Consider the following 21,141-nt stretch of genomic DNA (forward strand, 5'->3'; position numbering starts at 1 on the left):
GGCTCCCTTAGAGTCCCTGGCTTACCTATGCCAGACCTCACTTGTCACCTTGTCCCTTCTCTTTGCTGGCAGGAGAATTGAACAAATCCCAAGTCCTCCACCTCATGAAGCTGAGTGCCAGACAAGATCATGCAGATTTACTCTCCAAAATTTCAAAAATGTATCCCCCTTGAGCCCTGGACTGTTCATTTTTATTGATTCTTTAAAGTAGTTCTCGTCTAGCAGATATTTGATCTTAATCTGTACTGTGCTCTCTGGCTATCTTCCCATCAGTCCACACAGATGTGGAAACCCTGCTGCTGATAGACAGAGAGCCAAGTGAAGCCAAGTGGCCTGACAGCTCAGAGCATTTCTCCATGGGCAGCTGCCATCATGGTGTGCAAACAGGTTAATGACTTGTGTTCTTGCTTTTTATTCAAATTACAGAGTTAAATGTAGCAGTATAAATATTTTGAAAACAAGTAGAGAAGGGGCGCCTGGGTGGCTCAGATGGTTAAGTGTCTGCCTTCGGCTCAGGTCATGATCCCAGGGTCCTGGGATCGAGCCCCACATCGGGCTCCTGGCTCAGCGAGGAGCCTGCTTCTCCCTCTCCCTCTGCCTCTCTCCCTGTTCATGCTTTCTCCCTCCCTCTCTCTGTATCTCTGTGTCTCAAATGAATAAATAAAATCTTAAAAAAAAAAAATTAAAGTTTAAAAGAAAAGAAAATAAGTAGAGAAGATTCCTTAATCCTATTATCCTGAGAACTATTTCATTTATTTCTTCCTATATGCATTTTTCATAGATATATTCTTAATTTACATTCCATTGTGTGTTTTTTAATCATAAATATTTCTCCGTGGTTCATGGGCTTCAAACAATCTTAATATATGGGTAAATATTGGCCCATCATTTGGATAGAACTTAAATGTCCCAACAGGGAAAAAAAAAATTAGATGCTTTCAATATTCTGCTATAATAACTAATTCTGTTTCTATAACTTCCTTACAGGCCCATCTTGAATGTGTGTGAGGTTCAGTACAAGAGCACAATGGCGGCCCACATGCTACTTGTCTAAATATTTTAAACTACCAATCAAGCTAACAAACTTACATAAAAGGTTTTGTATGTTTTATGTAACCTGACAAATACACCTTCAAAACAAAAAGTATTTTAAAATATGTAGACATTTTCTATGACTGAAAGCCAGCAAACATCAAGAATGGTTATGGAAGTCTTCTCTGAAAAGATTTCATATATACTAAACCTTGAATGATACAACCCATGTGTCAGGGTGTGCACTTGTGCATATGCGTGTGTGAATGCTAAGGCAGAAAAGGGGTATTTAAGAAGTAGGTAATAGCTAAAGTCAGGGTAGCTTGGGCACAGTAATGAGCAGTGAAGCATCATGGGATGGGATTAGAGAAGTAGACAGAAGCTACATTGGGCTATGTGAGAGGGATGGAAGATATGAGGAAGGTCTTCTCAGCAGAAGAGTGGTCCAGTGGTCCAAGCCCTTCTGGCCACAAAGAGCTTCAGCCATTTGAGCATAGTCTCCCCAAGGCAACATTTTACTTTCCATTGTTGTGAAATCTAATCCCTATGAGAATCATAGATCCTATCATCTTTAAAGAGAGATTAAGCCTCCCAAATATATGAATCACTGAGAGAACTGAAAGGAGAAATGGACAGCAATACAATAATAGTAGGAGACTTTAATACCTCCCCTTCAGTTAGGCTAGAACTACTAGACAGAAGATCAACAGGGAAACAGAGGACTTGAACAACACGATGGAACCAATTGGACCTAAGAGACATATATAAAACACTGCACCCCAAAACAGCAGAATACACATTCTTCTCAAATGCACATAGAACATTCACCAAGATAGATCACATGCTAAGTCACAAAGTAAGTCTTAACAAAGTTAAGAAGGTTGAACTCAGGGGCACCTGGGTGGCTCAGTTGGTTAAGCGACTGCCTTCGGCTCAGGTCATGGTCCCAGGGTCCTGGGATCGAGTCCCGCATCGGGCTCCCTGCTCGGCGGGGAGTCTGCTTCTCCCTCTCCCCCTGCTTGTGTTCCTGCTCTCGCTATCTCTGTCTCTGTCAAATAAATAAATAAAATCTTTAAAAAAAAAAAATAAATAAAATAAAATAAAAAAATAAAAAGAAGGTTGAACTCATACAAAGTATCTTCTTTGACCACATGAAATGAAACTAGGATTCAATAGCAGAAAGAAAACAAAAATCAGCTAAAATATGGAAATACATAATTCACTTTTGAAACAATAAGTCAAAGAAGAAATCACAAGGGAATTTAGAAGAAATCTGGAGGTAAAATGAAAATACAACATTCCAAAATATATGGAACAGTAAAAGCAGTACTAAGAAGAAAGTTTATAGTGACAAATGCTTACATTAAGAAGAAAGGTCTCAAATCAACAATCTAATTTTGCATCTCAAGGAATTACAAAAGGAAGAGCAAACTAAACCAAAAGTTAGCAGAGAGAAGGAAATAATAAAGATTAGAGCACAGATTAATGGAAGAGAGACTAGAAGCAATAGAAAAATTAACAAGACCAAGAATTGGTTTTTTGAAAATATCAACAAAATTGGCATATCCTTAGCTAGACTCAGAAAAAGAGATGAAACTCAAAAATTAAAATTAGAAATGAAAGAAGGGACATTACAACTGATGTCACAGGAGTAAAATGATTATAACAGACTACCATGAACAATTATATGCCAACAAGCTGGATAACCTAGAAGAAATGGGTACATTCCTGGAAACATCAACCTACCAACACTGACCCGTAAGAAATAAAAACAAAAAAAAATCAGAATAGACTTATAACTAATAAAGAGATTAAAGCAGTAATCAAAAGCCTCCCAACAAAGGAAAGTCCAGGACCAGAGGCTTCACTGGAAAATTCTACCAAATATTTAAAGAAGAATTAATACCAATCCTTCTAAAACTTTTCCAAAGAACTGAAGATGAGGGAACATTTTCAAACTCATTCTATGAGGCCAGAATTACTCTGATGCCAAAAAAGAAAGAAAAGCCACTCAAATTGGAAAGAAAAAAGTAAAATTATATCTGTTTCACAGATGACATAATTTTATATGAGAAAACCCTAGGGATTACACAAAAAAACTGTCAAAATGAAATTATTTTAACAAAGTTACAGGCTAGAAAATCACACAAAAATCAACTATGTTTCTATACACTAACAATGACCAATCTGGAAAGAAAATTAAGACAACAAACTCATTTACTATAAAATCAAAAAGAATAAAATACTTAGGAATAAACTTAATCAAGATGAAAATCTTGTACACCGAATGCTACAGAACATTGCTAAAAGAAATTAAAGAAGATACAAATATATGGAAAGACATTCTGTCTCATGGATTGGAAGACTTAACGTTGTTAAAATGTCCATACTAGCCAAAGTTATCTACAGATTCAGCACAATCCCTATCAAAATCCCAATGGCATTCTTTGCGGGGATAGAACTAAATATCCTAAAAAGGAATCTCCAGAGACCTGCAATACCCAAAGCAATCTTGAGGCCTCACACTGCCTGATTTCAGAACATACTACAAAGCAACAAGACTGTGTAGGACTGCCATAAAAACAGGTATATAAACCAATAGAACAGAACAGAGATCCCAGGAATAAAGTTTTGCATGATATGGTCAAATGATTTTTGATAAACATGCCAAAACTACACAGTGGGGAAAGAACAGTCTCTTCAAATGGTATTGGGAAAACTGGATATCCATATGCAAAAGAACTAAGTTGGACCTTACCTTACACCACACATAAAAATCAACTCAAAATGGTTTAAAAACTTATCCACAAGACCTAAAAATATGAAACTCCCAGAGAAAATTTAGGGAGAAAGATTCAGGACACTGGATTTGGCAATGATTTCAAAAGCACAGGCAATGAAAGCAAAAATAGGCAAATGGAACTATATCAAATGTAAAAACTTCTGTGCATCAAAGGAAACTTTGAACAGAGTGAAAAGACAACCTACAGAATGGGAGAAAATATTTGCAAATCATATATATAAGAGGTTATATCCAAAATATGTAAGGAATTTCTACAACTCAACAACAACAAAAAACAACCCAATTTAAAAATGCGCAAGGGACTTGAATAGACAATTCTCCAAAGAGAATAAACAAATGGACTACACACATATGAAAAGATGTTCAACATCATTTATTATAAGAGAAATGCAAATCAAGGGGCACCTGGGCGGTTCAGTTGGTTAAGCGTCTGACTCTTGATTTTGGCTCAGGTCATCATCTCAGAGTTGTGAAATTGAGCCCCACCATCAGGCTCCGTGATTCTCTCTCTGCCTCTGCCCCTCCAACCCCTCTCTCCTCCTCTTTAAAAAAAAAGAAAAAATGAAAAATGCAAATCAAAACTACATTGAGACATCACTTCACATCCCTTAGAATGGCCATTATCAAAAGAACAGAAAATAACAAGTGTTGGCAAGGATGCAAAGAACTCTTTGGCACTGTTGGTGGGGATGTAAAATGGTGCTGCCATTATGAAAAACAGTATAGAAGTTCCTCAAAAAATTAAAAATAGCATTACCATAAGATCCAGAAATCCCACTTCTAGGTATATATCCAAGAATTCAAACCAGGATATTGAAGAGATATTTATATACCTGTCAATTACAACATTATTCACAACAGCCAAGAGATGGAAGCAACCCAAATGTCCACTGACAAATGAATGGATAAAGAAAACGTGATATATACATACAGTGGAATATTATGTAGACTTAAAAAAGAAGGAAATTCTCTCACCTGCTACAACATGGATGAACCTTGAGGACATTCTGCTAAGTGAAATAAGCCAGTCAGAAAAGGGGAAATACTGTATGATTCCATTCATATGAAGTATCTAAAGTAGCCAAAATCATACAAGCAGAAATTAGAAAGGTGATTGCCAAGGCCTAGGGGGAGAGGGGACTAGTAGTTAATGGTTATAGAGTTTCAGTTTTGCAAGTTGAAAAAGTTCCAGGGATCCTGCTGCACAACAGTGTGAACATATTTAATTAAACTGTCCACTTAGGGCGCCTGGATGGCTCAGTTGGTTAAGCGACTGCCTTCGGCTCAGGTCATGATCCTGGAGTCCCAGGATCGAGTCCCGCATCGGACTCCCTGCTCAGCAGGGAGTCTGCTTCTCCCTCTGACCCTCCTCCCTCTCATGCTCTCTCTCTCTCATTCTCTCTCTCAAATAAATAAATAAAATCTTTAAAAAAAATTTTTTAACTGTCCACTTAAAAATGCTTACATTGGTAAATTTAATGTCATGTGTTCTTATGATAATATAGAAAAGAGATTAAGAGAAAGATGTCTATACTTTTTTTTAAAGATTTATTTATTTTAGAGAGAGTGTGTGTGTGTGGAAGTGGGGAGAGGAGCAGAGGGAGAGAATCTCAAGTAGACTCCCCACGGAGCGTGGAGCCCAATGCGGGGCTGGATGCCACGACCCTGAGATCACAACCTGAGCTGAAATCAAGAGTCAGACACTCAACTCTCTGAGCCACCCAGGCGTTCCAAGACTTCCACACTTCTAAATGCACCACTGCTGGAAATGATGTCATGACAAGCATCAAAATGAAACGAAAACGACGATGACTATTTTTATGACTGTCAAAGTCATGCAAAAGTACTATATTTGAAATCTTGATTTTAACTTTTACCATACAGGTGTCATGAATTACTCCCAAAGATGATTCTCTGATGCAAAGTAAGCCTGTCTTAGATCTCGTTAAATCCTCACAGCAATACTACGAGGATGCATTCTCACCTGACAGAGGAGCCTCAGAGAAGCTGAGTAACTGGCCCAAAGTCACAAAGCTAATATAGGGCTGCCTCAGGATTCAAATCCAGGGCTCTCTAACTCCACAGCCCATGCCCTTGGCCACTACACCATACTGCTTTTAGTTTGAAAAAAAAATTTTAAATTGAGATGTCCGTTTAAAATTGGCCAAAGATTATCCAATGAAGCTACAGTGAGCAAATCCCATTTTCATTCTCTTACAAACTAATATGGTGCCACATAAGTCCAACAGAACACTGAGTGGAGCTAGAGAGCTTAGATTTTTCACACAAAATTTAAGTGTTTGCTTTTCTCCATGAGACAAATAGAGTTTGCTTTCCTTCTTTTCTCAAACCATCTGCTTTGATATTTGGGGAGTCCTGAGCTTATGTGTTAAAGCCTCGCTGGATTATATGAATACATACATAGGAATAGGTGAGCTGAACATTTTACTTGCCAAAAAGTAAAACAAACATTGTGCCTTCTTCAGTATGCGGTATTTAAAGCCACAGCGCTCCAGCCTTGGAAAACTATCAGTGCCAGGATCCCCAGTCAGAAACAGTAGAAACCACTCTCGCTAGTCTAAACAAAACAGGAGTTTGTTAAAGGATATCAAGTGCCTCACAAACTTCTTGGGAAGGCCAGAGAATTGAGCTTGGAAGGCCACTCTGCTGAGAATAACACCCAAAGCACGGAGTGGGGATGACTCCAGCAAGGACTCCAATGCCCCCGCCATTGGGCACAGACACTGTAGCTCCCAGCGATGACTTTGGGCACTGTGCTAGAACATCTGCTGCTGCTATCCCAATTGGCAACGGTCTAGTAGATTGCAAAAACAGCCATAAATTCTTCTTTTCTCCTGTATCCATCCATCCATGCTCCTTTACCAGGAAACTTTGAATGACCTCCCACCTGATTCTGGGCTCAGCCAACGGGATGTCAGGAAAGAGACACTAGCAGAGACTTGAGAAGCCTGCGCACTATGGAGCTTGTCTTCTTTTGGAACCCTGATGCTGCCACGTAGAGAAACCCAAGTTGACCTGCGGGATGATGAGATATACACGGCACAGTCACTCCTGCTACCCAAACCTACAGCTTGTCAACCACCAGACATGGAATTTGAGGCCATCCTAGATCTCCCATCTCTTAGGCAACCTGCCAGTTCACCATGGACACATGAGTGAGCCCAGCAATGATCAACGAAGCTGGCACAGACCACACAGTCTGGCCAACCCACAAAATCACAAGCTAAATAAATGGTGGTTATTGTAAGTCACTATGTTTGGGGTATCAGCAGCAAAAGGTACCTGATATTAGTTTACTAAATTCTTTCACATACCTTATCTCACTCTCCTCTACTCACAACTCTCTACGGCAGGAGAAGCAGATATATTATCCACATGTTCCAAGGGGAGGAAATTAAGCCCCACAGAAGCTTAATGACTTGCCAAATGTCAAAGTGCTAATAAATAAAAAAGGTGGATTTAGAATGGAGGTTACCTTGACCCCCTAGTCAAAATATACACATCAACCATATTGTTTTGTTTGAGCCAAAGCAGTAGCGCAATATGGCTTCAGCTTAGCCAATGGTTCTGCCAACATAGTCCTATCTCCTCTGATTGCCATCTGAACTCTTAAAATTCAAGAGGGGATCCCTCTGTCAAAATCTGTTCCATCACTTAGAGGCAACTCTCAAGTAGCCAGACTGGGCTAGAGTTTCAGGTGATCGTAGGGAATAAGCAGGCAAATATCTCCTGTGAAGAGCATACTTTGGAAGAAGTCAACATTTCTTCATCTCTATGGATCTCTGCTCTGGTCTCCCACTTGCTGATAAACTCTTACAGATGCTAGCATAGGTAAGAGGATTGAACGTGTTATAGGCAAATATATTAGGATGGAATTTGGGGTCAGTACTAATATGAAGGCAAGCTCTTCGTTCTATTAAGGAGCTTAACTCAAGTTTGTTGTTAGCTATGGTTCTAGGAGGAATGTGCATGGTTGTTATGAAGTGGGAATGATAAAATACTGTTGGTGTTCATTAGCAGGGTTCACAAAAGCTTTCATGGGGAATATAGCATTGAAGCTGGGATTACAGCAGAAGAATGGGAGGACAGGGAGGTGAACAAGTCTGGCAGGAGGCTGGCTAGAAGGGGTCTGAGAAAATGGGAAGACCCAAATAGACTAAGGTAGGTTTTAAGCAGAAATGACCAGAAATAACCTTAACTGAAAAAGAGAAGTGGTTCATAAATGCACCAATTCTAGGATTTGCTGGCAATAAGAAATCAATGAAACAGGTACTAGCTTATAGTCTGAAGAAGAAAGAAAGGGGCTGGTGTAGGGAAACATAATGAGTTTCATTTTGAATATGTTGGGCTTAAAGTATCAGTAGATTATCTTTATGGGCATGTCTGTGACCAGTAAAAAACATAGCCCTGGACCACAAAAGAGAAGCCAATGGGTTCAGCTGTGATTCCCACCTTGTAGAGTTTTGTGAGAACGAAATAGGAAAATATATCTACATGTCTAGTGGAGTGCTTAGCCACAGAAGAAAGTTTAAATTACCGTTCAGTTCCTAGAATAAACAGTTTCCTTACCCCACTTTTTCCTTCTCCCTTGGCAGTGGGGAATCCTGACTTTGAATGTTTCCTAGGATCTGCCAAGACTACCTGAAAGACCTTTGCCAAGTGCCCATCATCAAGAATGGTTTGGGAACCCTGTTCTAGAGAAAACAGTATGGTGGTTTTTTAAAAAATTAAAAATAGGATCACAGTATGATTCTGCAATTCTACTTCTGAGCATATGGCCAAGATAATTGAAAGTAGGGTCCTGAAAAGATATTTGTATACCCATGTTCTCAGCAGCATTGTTCAAAATAGCTAAAACAAGGAAACCACCCAAATGTCCATTGACAGTTGAATGGATAAACAAAATGTGGTATGTACATACAACACAGTATTACTCAGCCTTAAGAAAGAAGGAAAGTCTGGGGCGCCTGGGTGGCTCAGTCATTAAGCGGCTGCCTTCGGCTCAGGTCATGATCCCAGAGTCCTGGGATCGAGCCCCGCATCGGGCTCTCTGCTCAGCGGGAAGCCTGCTTCTTCCTCTCCCGCTCCCCCTGCTTGTGTTCCTGCTCTCTCTCTGTCTCTGTCAAATAAATAAATAAAATCTTTAGAAAAAAAAGAAGAAAGAAGGAAATTCTAACATGGGCTACAACACAGATAAACTTTGAAGATATTATGCCAAGTGAAATAAGCTAGTCACAAAAAGACAAATACTATATGATCCCACTTGTATGAGAATTTAGAGTAGTCAAATTGTAGAGACAGAAAATAGAATAGTGTTCGCCAGGAGCTGGGGGAAATGGGGAGTTAATGTTTAATGGGCAGAGTTTAAGTTTTGCAAGATGCAAAGGTTTGGAGGTGGATGTTGGGGATGGCGGCAAAGCACTATGAATGGATTTAATCCTACTGAACTGTACCCTTGAAAATGGTTAAGATAGCAAATTTCTGTTCTGTGTATTTTACCACAATAACTAAAAAAAAAAAAAAATCACATGACCTGGAGAGCTTGGTAAAATACAGATTCCTGGGCCTCACCCACCAGGGTGCAGGCTCAATAGCTCTGAAGTGGGGCCTATGGTTTGAAATTTCTTTTTCTTTTTCTTTTTTTTTAAGAAATACATATTTTATTTATTTATTTTTAAAGATTTATTTATGTATTTTTATACTTATTTTTTTAATTATGTGACGTTAGTTTCTAACAAGCTTTCAGGTGATGCTGATGCTGCCCATGCCTGGGCCATACTTTGAATAGCACTGCCCTAGGGGAAAACAGATTAACAATAGGGAAGGAATTTGAGTCACGACAGGATCTTCTGTACCAGGGAAGACAGAAATCAACTCTCTTAAGCCAGTGTCCGTGCAATGTATGCCTTCGTCATCCGGTACTCAGTAATTGCTTGTTGGGGACGCCTGGGTGGCTCAGGGGGTTAAGCGTCTGCTTTGGGCTCAGGTAGTGATCTCAGGGTCCTGGGATCAAGTCCCAGGTCGGGCTCCCTGCTCTCCCTGCCCCTCTGCAGTGAGAAACCCCGACTGCTCCCCTACACCAGGCCATGGGCTCCAAGAGCAGACACTGCACATACCAGTCCTCCGTGCAGGTCAGACCGCCCCCTTCCCCTACACCTCCAGCTACCACCCTTTCCCAGAGTTAAAGGGCGACTTATCTCTCAGGGCACGATGAGGGCACAGGCTTGCTGAGGGAGCTCGATTCCAAGTCCATGAGCTGAAGAGACTCATGGGCAACGTCAGACTGGGGAGGCACTGCCGTGGTGGGAAAGAACGCTGCTGGTGACCACTTCCTTCTCTTTATTCTGCAGAGCAGTTAAATGCTGGCCTTGCCCGAATATCATGCTGAGACCTGGACCTCAGTAAGTCCAAAACACACACCCTTTTCAGAAATGTGTAATGTCATCATTTATTGACCAAAGGACTCCAACCACAGAGAGGCACACATTTTCCACTGGGATTTATTCTGCTGCTCCCTTTTGGTGGGTATACTCTTTCCGTCCTGCTTTTGAAACCCCAATTCATTATATGAAGTATAGGTTTTCCAAACGGATTTTAAAGTAGCTTGTTATTAAATATACATATCTCGTCCCTCTGTCTTTCTCACTCCACTTTATGGATTTGAGGACTGAGACATAGAACAGCCAATGGCTTAGAAAACCTAAATTTGCTTTTTATTTGGACCATGGACCATCATCTGGACTTTGAAGTCTAAAGATCTAGGATTACTGGCCCTTTCCCCAACCCTCAGTATGGCGAGACCCTGATGCAAAAAGCCAGGAACCTCATTCCCCAAGTACAAGCAACCCAAGACTTCCAGTTTCTGGTTGCAGTTGAAGGCTAGTAAATTTGGAGAACAGAATGGAACTGTTTCTTGCACAGGCAAACAATTTGTAATCATTAAGAAGTATGAAGCTAATGAAAAGCAATTAGCCCAACGGCAAGCCTTGCCATAAATTTTATTCTCAAAGTGAACGCATGATATAGGCACGATTCTTGATTTCAGATAAAGTAGAAAATGTGGAGCTATTATTAAATACAAAGTAAAACGACATGAAAAAAAAAAATGCCAGAAGACAGAAGGAATGCAAGCAGGAGCCCTGGGGCGGATGGAGGGAAGGGCTGGCGAAGGCAGGCGGATGTGTGGGGAGGGCGAGGGGTGAGGGGCACCGTGGAGCCGTGCCAAGTTGAGTCAGTCTCCAGGCTGGCGATGCTGAGGGGGGCCAGGGACAGAGCCAGCTCCCCTCCCCGCCCCCCAGGAGTCCTGTGTTTGGATCTCTGCACCTCTGGCTGAGCCACTCGCCCTCCCCACCCTGCTGCCCCTTCCACAGGGAGTCACATGGTGCCCTCCCCTTATGGAGCAAGAAATAAAGAATGACTCCTCATTTCCTGGAACACTTGAGACCACAGGGGAGTTGGCAGAGGCAGGGGAAAGTGAAGATTTTTGGTGGAATGGGGGCAGGGAGAGGGGCACTGAAACCACCTCTGTATCTCTCCCTACCAGACGGAATTCTAGCAAAATGCGTGCGACGGCTTTGGAGATAGCCTGTGGTTGAAAAATCAGCCCGGGGTGCTTTACGTTCTACTCAGAGAACCAGACTGCCAGGGAGGGATTTCTTCCTTTGAAAGAGCAGAATATAATTTGCCCTGAGGCCACCTTAAGTGTACCTTGAATGAATACCTAATATGATCACAAAAATCTTTTCAGCCGCTAAGAAAAAGGGTCTTCCCCTTTTTCCATCCCAGATGCCTGAAATTCCTTTAATACAGGACAAAAAAGATCTTTATGAAATCATTAAAGATAACATTTTAAAAGCAAATACCACCAAGGAACAGAGCATACCGAAGACACTCATCTGCAAGGAAAAGGCAGTCAGGAAATTGAACAACAGGTGGAAATTACTGGCAGCAGATTTCCCCGTTTTGATAGAAGAAAGGGGCGCTAAAGGAGAGGGGGGATTTATGTTGAAGAAAGACCCAGAAAACAAAGAAAGTTACCGACTAGCCGATTGTTCTGAGGGTTGGCCTTGTTTATCTTCAGCTGGTGTGGAGGAGAGAGCAGCACCCTTTCCAGCCTTGTTCCATGGGGTTGTTGACAATAGATAATCTTTTGTATGCTTTATGGAGATTTGGGCACTTTCTTTCTTTCTTTCTTTCTTTTATTTTATTCTTATGTTAATCCCCATACATTACATCATTAGTTTTAGATGAAGTGTTCCATGATTCATTGTTTGTGCACAACACCCAGTGCTCCATGCAGAATGTGCCCTCTTCAATACCCACCACCAGGCTAACCCATCCTCCCACCCCCCTCCCCTCTAGAACCCTCAGTTTGTTTTTCAGAGTCTATCATCTCTCATGGTTCGTCTACCCCTCCGATTTCCCCCGCTTCATTCTTCCCCTCCCGCTACCTTCTTCTTCTTCTTTTTTTTTTTTCTTAACATATATTGCATTATTTGTTTCAGAGGTACAGATCTGAGATTCAACAGTCTTGCACAATTCACAGTGCTTACCAGAGCACATACCCTCCCCAGTGTCTATCACCCAGTCACCCCATCCCTCCCACCCCACCCCCCACTCCAACAACACTCAGTTTGTTTCCTGCGATTAAGAATTCCTCATATCAGTGAGATCATATGATACATGTCTTTCTCTGATTGACTTATTTCGCTCAGCATAATACCCTCCAGTTACATCCACATCATTGCAAATGGCAAGATTTCATTCCTTTTGATGGCTGCACAATATTCCATTGCATATATATACCACATCTTCTTTATCCATTCATCTGTCGATGGACATCTTGGCTCTTTCCACAGTTTGGCTATTGTGGACATTGCTGCTATAAACATCGGGGTGCACGTACCCCTTCGGATCCCTCCGTTTGTATCTTTGGGGTAAATACCCAGTAGTGCAATTGCTGGATCATATGGTAGCTCTATTTTCAACTTTTTGAGGAACCTCCATACTGTTTTCCAGAGTGGCTGCACCAGCTTGCATTCCCACCAACAGTGTAGGAGGGTTCCCCTTTCTCCGCATCCCCGCCAACATCTGTCGTTTCCTGACTTGTTAATTTTAGCCATTCTGACTGGTGTGAGGTGGTATCTCATTGAGGTTTTGATTTGGATTTCCCTGATGCTGAGCGATATTGAGCACTTTTTCATGTGTCTGTTGGCCATTTGGATGTCTTCTTTGGAAAAATGTCTGTTCATGTCTTCTGCCCATTTCTTGATTGGATTCTTTGTTCTTTGGGTGTTGTGTTTGATGAGTTCTTTATAGATTTTGGATACTAGCCCTTTATCTGATATGTCATTTGCAAATATCTTCTCCCATTCTGTCGGTTGTCTTTTGGTTTTGTTGACTGTTTCCTTTGCTTTGCAAAAGCTTTTTATCTTGATCAAGTCCCAATAGTTCATTTTTGGGCACTTTCTTTCTTAATGCTTTCTCAAAAGCATTATTGGAGCGTTCCGTAGCATCATTATTTGAGATATATATGTACACGACACAGTTGGTTGCACAGCACAGTGAGATGCAAAGGGTCTGGCACTGGAAGCCCAAGATTTGTGTTCTACCCCAGGCCCTTGCCACCAGCTAACTGAATGACCTGGGACCAGTCACTTCCTCCCTGATGCTTCATTTTCTCAGTGAGCGTCCCAGATCAGGGTTTCCTTCTTTCCAAACTGAGATGCCTTCTTTGAAAGCAGAGCTGCCCCAGTGGAAGTAGAGGAAGGGTCCCAGAACCCTGCCCACCCAGCTCCCCGTTTCCTCACCCACCTGTGAGGCTCCTCATCAGAACCCCGGAGAGTGTGAACTACACTGCCTGAGGCAGTGGCTAATGTCTCCAGGGGCTTATCAGAGAATAGCTTCTGCCGGAGGAGTGTTACAGACAGGCTTGGAGAATCTGGCAATCCTGTTCTAGAACAAGGCATGTGTTCTAGGAGCCCTTTTCTGCTCACGGGTTGTGCATGGGAGTCAGAGGAAGCTGCTGTTAGTGGGCCTTGGGATGCCCCCCAAAAGGTAGATAACCTCTGTCTTAGCTGCACGGGCTGTCAGAATATAGGGAGGGTCTGGGAATTTTTTTATTAATAATCCTTTTGTTCAGGGGTGCCCGGGTGGCTCAGTCGGTTAAGCATCTGCCTTCAGCTCAGGTCATGATCCCGGGGTCCTGGGATCAAGGCCTGCATCGGGCTCCCTGCTCAGCGGGAAGCCTGCTTCTCCCTTTCCCTCTCCCCCTGCTTGTGTTCCCTCTTTCGCTGTCTCTCTCTTTGGCAAATAAATAAATAAATAAAATATTTTTAAAAAAGAAAAATCCTTTTGTTCAGAACAGCTCTACGCATTAACAGTTCTGTAATCTGCCTTCCAGTTCAGCTCTTCCTTGCTAGCCCAGGTTGCCTCTTGTCTTTTTTCATCTCAGCCATCCTGCTGGAGCGTGATAAATGTCCCACCATGTGTCGTGGAGGACTTACATGGTTCGAACGACATACTTCCTGTCTTACCTGACATCCATCCACACAGCCCACTCCCACCAGACACAGAGGAAACAGAGAGGAGGGCTGTGCCCTTGTCCTGAAAATTACTAAGCCCTGGAGGAAATAAGGAGTGACATAAAAACTGAGAAGCGATGGAACTGGTTCTTTACGTCTCGCTGCAAATCAAAGGCACATCCAAAGCCACATCACATATAGGAGAGAAGCCCTGTAGATCCCTGGACATTGGAGTGGGGTGAGAGAAAATTGTATTTGAGAGAAACTACTCTGGCAAAGAGATGGTAAGGGGACCAGAGCAGGGAAAATTCACAACGGGGAGTCAGACGGCGGCCGGAATCCAGACCCTGGGTGTGGTGCGGGTCTGTGCTGGGAATGACAGCCGTCCTCTCTCTGAGAGCAGCGCCAGGTGGTGCGGAGAACTTAGTCTGGGATGCGACACAGGGTCCCAGGGGCAGGGCTGCCAAGAGTCCTGCCCTCAACTTGTCAATGAGAGGCTTTTCAAATAAGGAGGGGTGTCCCCATAGTCTATGAGGACCTCCCTGCACTCTTCGGTCTATGGCTCTCGCCTAAGTCAGCCTTTGTGACCCAGAAAGTCGCTAGGCATGTTTCCCTGCATTCTCTGCATGTATCTTAGCTTGTCCCCAGATCCTTCGAGAACCTTCCATGCTGGTAGCTGAAAGTCCCGCCTAGAAAAATTATGTAATAGTACCTAGCATTTGTGTGGAACTTGTTCCAGGCAAGCCTTGCTCAGTTGCGTTATATATTAGCATATGAAGTGCATACTATTATCATTCTGATTTTATAGGTAAGGAAACAGAGGAACAGAGCAGTTAAGTGAGTTGCTCAAGGTCACACAGCTGTCCGTGGTAGAGCTGGGCTTTAAACCTAGGCAGTTGGGCTCTGGAGCCCGTGTGTTAAACAACCACCTGCACTGCCTCTCGGTTATAAAACGGACAATAATAGCAGCGATACAGTAACATATGTGCGAACTTCTTGACCACGCTGAACAAGGAGAGTTTTGAGCCCTTAGGAGAAAGCCAGTGCAACCAGGAGGGGTGCAGAGAGGGGGCTTGGGACATCTCAGAGTGTGCTAAGGGGCTTTGGAGGATGTCGCAGCTACTGTGTATATACCCTGCTGCCACTGTATCTGCTTCTCTCTGAAAATTAACAGCAACAAAGAAACACGATCATTTGCCACTTGAAAAAGGAGCTAGCAGCTACACGAATCTGGAAATAATATCCCCTAACTCAAAGGACTGATGCAGTGGTTTAAAAGGGGTTGACTTTAAAGCTGGTATGTGAGTTTACTGGGGCCATTGGCAGGGATGCTAACAATTTATGGAACGCATTTTTGGAAAGGATTAGGGGGAAAAAAAAACATGTCGTGTCTTACGAACCCAGAGTTCGGCGTACAGCTCCAAGGGCTGAGCATGAAATAGCAAGCTTTCGGTATGCAGAGTTTTTAAGGGAATAGGTTTGCCTTCTTTCTTCTCCTTCTTTGCTTTTTCAGATCTTACCCAAAGGATCAGAGTCGGGCCGTACCGGATGTGCCCGAATCATTCCCAGCTGACGCCCAGGACAGCCCAGGAGGCCTGGCCTTGGGGGGCAGCTCCCTGCGAGGGACCCAAACAGAACCACGTCACTTGTTTCTGTTGGGGCTGACAGGCTCGCTGGTTTTCTTCTGTCAGCTGAGTTTTCCAGATGGCCTGCTATTTACATCCTGGCCATGGAGTCACCTGGGGGAAAAGAAGCCCTTCATTCCTGTTCTGTTTCCCTCCCAACTTCTCCCTCCCCACCATCTGATGACAGGCTTCCAGCAAAGCAGGGGTTATTTCCAAAGATGGGTAAACCAAGGCACAGAGCAGTCAACAGATGTGCCCCGGCTTGGCTTAATTCTTATGTAACAAAGAAAGGGACGTCTCTATGCCCAGAACAGAACCTTTGGAAGCAACGAGAGTGTTAGTTAAATCGAAAGCAAGACACCAGACTTTGTAAAGAATCCCTCTGTTGCTCTTTCTGGGAATTCTGCTTGGAACCCACCTGCCCAGCCCCAGATTTTCACTGCTCCCCAAGACACAGTATTTAGTATTTAGTTCTGTATTCACCTCTGCATGGACTAGGCATGATCCGACAAAATACACCTGTCAGAAAGGGTTTCAAGCTGCTTCTGAAGGGCAGCAGGGTTTGCCTCAAGGATGGAAGTCAGACAAGCTAGTGTTGCACAGGGAGGCAGTGCCTAAACTGAAATGAGACAAGGAGATGTGACCGGCAGCCCAAGGCCCTGGGCCAGGCCTGCACAGGACCTCTGTCTCTGCTGGCTTGATCTATCACAGACAGCGGTCCGACCCCAGCCCTCTAGTTTGTTGTTTAAAAAGACTATTTTTTAAGGGTAGTTTTAGGCTCATAACAAAACTGAGAGAAAGGTGCAGAGATTTCCCTTATACACCCTGTCCCCATACATGCCCCCCATTATTTACACCATTCACCAGAGAGATATATTTGTTACCAAGGATGGACCTACACTGACACTTCATTATCACCCAAAGTCTAAGAACCCAAAGTCTTAGGCTTCGCTCTTGGTATCGTACATTCTATAGGTTTGGACAACATATAATGACATATATCTATCAGTATAATATCACACGGAGTATTTTCACTGCCCTAAAAATCTTCTGTGCTCTGCCTAATCATCCCTCCTTCCCTACCCGCCCCCCCAACCCCTGGCAATCACAGATTTGTTTACTATCATCATAGTTTTGCTTTTTCCAGAATGGTATATGGTTGGAATCACAGATCGTGTAGCCTTTTCAAGTTGGCTTCTTTCACTTAGTAATATGCATTTAAGGTTCCACCGTGTCTTTTCACAGCTTCATGGCTCATTTCTTTTTTAGTGCTGAGTAATAGTCCACAGTCTGGATGTACCGCAGTTTATTTTCGCATTTACCTACTGAAGGGCATCGTGGTTGCTTCCGAGTCTTGGCAGTTATGAATAAAGCTGCTGTAAGCATCTGTGTGCAGGTTTTTGTGTGGACATGTTTTCAACTCCTTTGGGTAAATACCAGGAAGAGTGATTGCTGGAGCATGTGGTGAGAGTATATTTAGTTTTATAAGCAACTGCCAAGCCGTCTTCCGAAGTGGCTGTACCATTTTGCATTCCCACCAGCGATGAATGAGAGTTCCTGATGCTCCACATGCTCACCAGCATCTGGTGTTGTCAGCGTTCTGGGTTTTGGTCAATCTAATAGGTATATAGTAGTATCTCATTTGCATTTCCCTGATGACATATGATATGGAGCATCTTTCCATATGCTTATTTGCCATCTGTATATCTTCTTTGGTGAGGTGACTGGTCAGGTCTTTGGCCCATTTTTAAACTGGGTTGTGTGGTTTCTTTACTTGATTTTTAAGAGTTCTTTGTCTATTTTGGATAATAGTCCTTTATCAGCTGTGTCTTCTGTAAGTATTTTCTCTCCGTCTGTGGCTTGTCTCCTAATTCTTTTGACAGGGTCTTTCATGGAGCAGAAGTTTTTAATTTTAATGAAATCCAGCTTATCAATGATTTTTTTTGTGGGCTGTGACTTTGACATTGTGTCTAGAAAGGCATCACGATTCCCAAGGTCATCTAGGTTTTCTCCTCTGTTATCTTGTTGGGAGTTTTATAGTCTTGCATTTTACCTTTAGTTCTTTGATCCATTTCGAGTGTAAAGAATTTTTGTGAAGGATGTGAGGTCTGTGTCTAGAGTCATTTTTTCACATGGGGATGTGTAGCTGTTCCAGAACAATTTGCTGAAGAAACTGTCTTTGCTCCATCCTATTGCCTTTACTCCTTTGTCAAAGATCAGTTGACTGTATTTATGGGGGTCCATTTCTGGGCTCTCTGTTCTATTCCATTGATCTATTTATCTATTCTTTTGCCATTACCACACTTTGGTGTTGACTACTATAGCTTTATAGTAAGTCTCGACGTTAGATAGCGTCAATCCTCCAACTTTGTTCTTCTCCTCCAATATTGTGTTGGCTATTCTGGGTCTTTTACCTCACCATATAAACTTTAAAATCAGTAATTGTCCTTGCCTTGTACCTGATCTTGGTGGGAAAGTTCCAAGTTTTTCACCATGATGTGTGATGTTAGCTGTAGGATTTATGTAGATGGTATTTATCAAGTTGAGAAAACTCCCTTCTATTCCTAGTTCTGATCATCAACAGGGGTTGGGTTTTGTCAAATATATTTTCTATTGCCAAATGTATTTTGGCAATTTTTTTCTGCATCTATGGATGTGATCATATGATTTTTCTTTTTTAGTCCATCAATGTGATAAGCTATTTTTAATATAAAATTTTAATACTATGAAAAATGTTATTTTTAAGAATAAAATATTTTGGGGGCGCCTGGGTGGCTCAGTCAGTTAAGCATCTGCCTTCAGCTCAGGTCATGATCTCAGGGTCCTGGGATTGAGACCCACATCGGGTTCCCTGCTCAGTGTCGAGTCTGCTTCTCCCTCTCCCTCTGCCTCTCCCCTCCACTCCTCTCTCTCTCTCTCTCAAATAAATAAATAAAATCTTAAAAAAAGAATAAAATACTTCCATCATCTCAAATTCTTTGTTTTTGCTATTTAAATTGAGAGACTTTATAGAGAGATATCTGTTTTTCATGCTACACAGAACAATCTGCTCGATACTGGTCACATTTCCTTTACTAAACAAATAAGTCACATCAAAAAAACATTTACTGAGCATCACTTCTGTGCAAAACGCAGTGCCTGACATCAAATAGCAAATCCTCACAGTCGTATTTAAACTTTCTGCTTTGAAATCATTTTAGAGGTTTCAAAGGAGTTGCAGAATTAGTGCAGAGTGTTGCTGTGTACCCTTTATCCTGCTTTCCCCAGTGATAACATCATATACAACCGTAATAGATTATTGAAACTGGAAACAACCCCCTAGTTTTATGGGTGAGAAAAAGAGAAAAAAAGGAAGCTTGGGAAGGCTGGGTGACCTGCCCAAAGGCACAGGGTGAGTGACGTAATTTGGTGCCCCCCAGCAGGTACATTCCACTGGGGCAGACAAAGGGCAGTTGGCCACCTCGAGGTTCTGTTTGAGTCCAGCCTCTGTGACTTATGAGCTGGGTGACTTCAGACAAATTCCTTAAATTCTGTAAGCATCAGCGTTCTTATCTGTATGACTGAAATAATAAGAGTACCTAACTTAAGGGATTTTTCTAGGGACTGGGTGAAGGGTCTGCAAAACGCTTGGGACAGTGCCGGACATACACTAAGAATCTGTGTTCATTGAAGGCTTCTCTGTTCCTGGCACTGTTCTAGTGCTTTCCACGCTACATTATTTGATCCTTATATCAACGCTAGAATACTTCACCACCATTATCTTATAAATGAGGAAATGAGGCACAAGGAGGTCATAGATCTAGTGATGGACAGGGCTGGCACTCAAAATTAGGCAGTCTGGGCAGAGGCTTCTTGCTTCCAGCCTCCCAGAGTTAAGACTTAAAGGGCAATTGCTATTCCAGCGCACTGCTGCCCACCTGGACCCTCTGGCTGGCCGTGCTGGCTTCCATGAGCCACTCACTGATGTCACCTGTGTATGAACTTGAGGCCAGGCACAGAAGCAATCCCAAGGCACTCATCATTGGGCCATCATAAGCCTAGTAGTTAACGAGCTGCTGGATTGACTTTACTAAGCTCTTGGGCTTCAAAGGAGCTCAGCAATCATCCAACCCAAGGCTCCCCGCATTTCCATTAGCAGAGATTCCTTCATTACCTCCTTCCTTTCCTCCACCCCTTGGGTAACCTTTGTCTCAAAAGACTTTGCCGTTGGGGCGCCTGGGTGGCTCAGTTGGTTGAGCGACTGCCTTCGGCTCGGGTCATGATCCCGGAGTCCTGGGATCGAGTCCCGCATCGGGCTCCCAGCTCGGCGGGGAGTCTGCTTCTCCCTCTGACCCTCCCCCCTCTCATGTGCTTTCTCTCTCTCACTCTCTCAAATAAATAAATAAAATCTTAAAAAAAAAAAACAAAAAAAAGACTTCGCCGTCAAAATCTTATATTTATTAATTGGCAGAGCTATTTTTCATTTTAAGAAATGAATCAAAGATATGTGCAATTACCAAACTGAGATACTGAGCAAAAAAGGTAACCACTGTCATCACACCGGGCTAATAAAAGTCTGTCCCAAAGAAAACAAAATTTGACATTTTAATGAGCCTATGCAGGCTTTGCAGGTAGGGGCAGGACTTCAACGTGACTTTTAAAAATACCGAAAATAGTAGGAGGACTCCTAAGGGTTTAGGAATCCCAGGGACTTAATCCAGTCCCAAAAGATCCTAAAGATTTCAGAAAATCCCCTATAAAATGTAATTACACTTTGTTATGTGTGCTCTATGGTGGCCTCAATCCCTTTTTCGACACCTTAATCCCATTCTACCTTAAATTTTGATATTTACATGGGAATCTCTAAAATTTAAGGATATCCAGTTGCATTAAAATGTTTCTATGCACATATGGTACCCAGGTGCAAAATAAATGTAGGAATAATTGTTTTTAAAATAGTGGCACATAGTTTTTTTTCCATTTCTGTCTACCGACTCACATATTACCAGCCATTTTCCCTTTCCTAGCCAACCGTCAGCCCCACTTGCCATATTCCTTTCTTTGCTATTAAGTTGTAGTCCCATAAACTCTTAATAAACATGTACTATATTAGGGTTCTCCAGAGAAACAGAACCCATGGCGTGTGTATATATACACA

The 21,141-nt window shown here is 42.4% G+C and overlaps 1 long non-coding RNA gene across 1 annotated transcript; it reads left to right on the forward strand.

Annotated features, from left to right (window-relative positions):
* The first annotated feature begins 770 nt into the window (after positions 1-770).
* Positions 771-3,013, forward strand: LOC118021390. Its single transcript, XR_004682152.1, has 2 exons — positions 771-1,912; positions 2,151-3,013. It is a non-coding gene; the product is annotated as an uncharacterized LOC118021390 (long non-coding RNA).
* The last annotated feature ends 18,128 nt before the right edge of the window (positions 3,014-21,141 follow it).

This window comes from Mirounga leonina, unplaced genomic scaffold (genome assembly GCF_011800145.1).
Source record: "Mirounga leonina isolate KUSES-001 unplaced genomic scaffold, KU_Mleo_1.0 Mir_174, whole genome shotgun sequence".
Lineage (NCBI taxonomy): Eukaryota > Metazoa > Chordata > Mammalia > Carnivora > Phocidae > Mirounga > Mirounga leonina.